Raw genomic sequence first — 2500 nt, 5'->3', positions numbered from 1 at the left:
GCTACTTTCTTCTCGCTGGCTCCGCCCCTTTTCTGATGCTTCCGCTCATCTTTAACGGAGGCAGGAAACAAATGCGGCTTGTTAATGAAAAATCAGAAAGAATGAAGCAGCACGTCTTTGGTCTGCAGCCGCGCCACAACACATGGCGTTCTGTCGAAACATTATTACCACTATATGACTTTATTTAGGACTTGCCAGATAAAACTGATTAGGTGACAGAGAGGGAACAAAAGAGGAATCTTCTTCTGGAGCCCTCACTGTGATTCTGCTTCCTGGGCCAACAGCACCGGTTCCTTCCCAAACTGGCACCGCCACACACACACACACACACACACACCCTCACACACACACACACAAACACACACACACACTCACACACACACACACACACACACACACACACCCTCACACACACATACACACACTCACACACACACACACACTCACACACACACACACACACACCCTCACACACACACAAAACACACACACACACTCACACACACACACACACACACACACTCACACACACACATACACACACACACACACACACTTTTTCTTCTAGGATTTAAACCTGACCGTTCTGTTTTATGAAGTTAGTTGCAAGCAAGGTAACAGGTGGGGGAGGGGGGAGGGCGGGGGTTCATTTAGCTCTTTTACTTTCTCTAAATGAAATTGTCTGTTTCTGATGTTTGTGTCCGTAGAGTTTAAAAGTGAAGAAAACAAAAGAGGCTGACAAGCTGAGATGATTTTGCTTTTCTCATTATCTGCCTCTACAGCGCCGCCCTGCAGGAAGAAACTCTTAACAGTTTGTGTCCAGGATGTGGGAGCTCTGCAGAGATGTTTCACATTAAACATGGAAAAAGTTTGAAAATGATTTAACGTTCTGCTTCTGCCTTTATTTGATGGATTATTGGTGTTTGTGACTGAAAAATCTAAAATCAAAGTGATCTGATTTGAGGGCCACTTCATGGACGTCCACAAATATTCTCCAGAAACCTTTTTGGTCCTATTGGCCGAGCTCCGTGAGCTCGGCCAATAGGAGCTCCGTGAGCAACCAGTGATTGCTGGTTTCTCCTAGTTGCTAGGTGTTGCAGGTTGCTGCTAGTTGCTGGTTGCTGCTGGTTGCTGGTTGCTGCTGGTTGTTGGTTGCTGCTGGTTGTTGCTGGTTGCTGCTGGTTGTTGGTTGCTGCTGGTTGTTGCTGGTTGCTGCTGGTTGCTGGTTGCTGCTGGTTGCTGCTGGTTGTTGGTTGCTGCTGGTTGCTGGTTGCTGCTGGATGCTGCTGGTTGTTGGTTGCTGCTGGTTGCTGGTTGCTGGTTTCTGCTGGTTGCTGGTTGCTGTTGGTTGCTGCTGGTTGCTGGTTGCTGTTGGTTGCTGCTGGTTGCAGGTTGCTGCTGGTTGCTGGTTGCTGCTGGTTGCTGCTGGTTGTTGGTTGCTGCTGGTTGCTGTTGGTTGCTGCTGGTTGCTGCTGGTTGCTGGTTGCTGCTGGTTGCTGGTTGCTGCTGGTTGCAGGTTGCTGCTGGTTGCAGGTTGCTGCTGGTTGCTGGTTGCTGCTGGTTGCTGCTGGTTGTTGGTTGCTGCTGGTTGCTGTTGGTTGCTGCTGGTTGCTGCTGGTTGCTGGTTGCTGCTGGTTGCTGGTTGCTGCTGGTTGCTGGTTGCTGCTGGTTGTTGGTTGCTGCTGGTTGCTGTTGGTTGCTGCTGGTTGCTGCTGGTTGCTGGTTGCTGCTGGTTGCAGGTTGCTGCTGGTTGCTGGTTTCTGCTGGTTGCTGCTGGTTGCTGTTGGTTGCTGCTGGTTGCTGGTTGCTGGTGGTTGCAGGTTGCTGCTGGTTGCTGGTTGCTGCTGGTTGCTGGTTTCTGCTGGTTGCTGCTGGTTGCTGGTTGCTGTTGGTTGCTGCTGGTTGTTGCTGGTTGCTGCTGGTTGCTGCGTTGCCTTCCAGCTGCTCCCCTCTGCTGCGATGTGTTCCGCACGGCGCCTCCAGAGGGCGCTAGTCGCTGCAGCAGCTGAGCCAGGCACAGGTTTTCATAAACCTGAAGATAAAAATTAGAACCAAACTGAAAAGTCAGTTAAACTCCCAGTTTGCTGTTGCTGCTGGTGACGAAGATGAGGTGACGAAGATGAGGTGACGAAGATGAGGTGACGAAGATGAGGTGACGAAGATGAGGAGCTGCAGGTCCCGATGATGATAACGGCGGTCAGAGCCGCTGTCGTCGTCATGACGCAGCAGAAAAGCGGCTCGGCGCCTGCTGAGTCAGGAAGAAGCTCGTCAGCTGGTCTGCAGTTCACCACACCTCACTTCAACCTGTTGCTGTTTCACATCCTGTTTGCAGCAGCAGGCCTTGGTTCTACATGAAGAGTGTTGAGACGCAGTTTGACGCGGTGCAGGCTGTCAGCGGCGCTGCATGATTGCTGTGTCTCTGCTGTCTCGCCCTTTGATTATGACTCAGTGCTGCAGCCGTTTGCCTCAAACTGAAAGCAGTGAGTTGGAAATATTTAAG

Source organism: Poeciliopsis prolifica, unplaced genomic scaffold, assembly GCF_027474105.1.
Source record: "Poeciliopsis prolifica strain line A6 unplaced genomic scaffold, Auburn_PproV2 SCAFFOLD001, whole genome shotgun sequence".
NCBI classification, from domain to species: domain Eukaryota; kingdom Metazoa; phylum Chordata; class Actinopteri; order Cyprinodontiformes; family Poeciliidae; genus Poeciliopsis; species Poeciliopsis prolifica.
The sequence above is the reverse complement of the archived record's forward strand: the minus strand, read 5'-3'. Positions refer to the sequence as shown.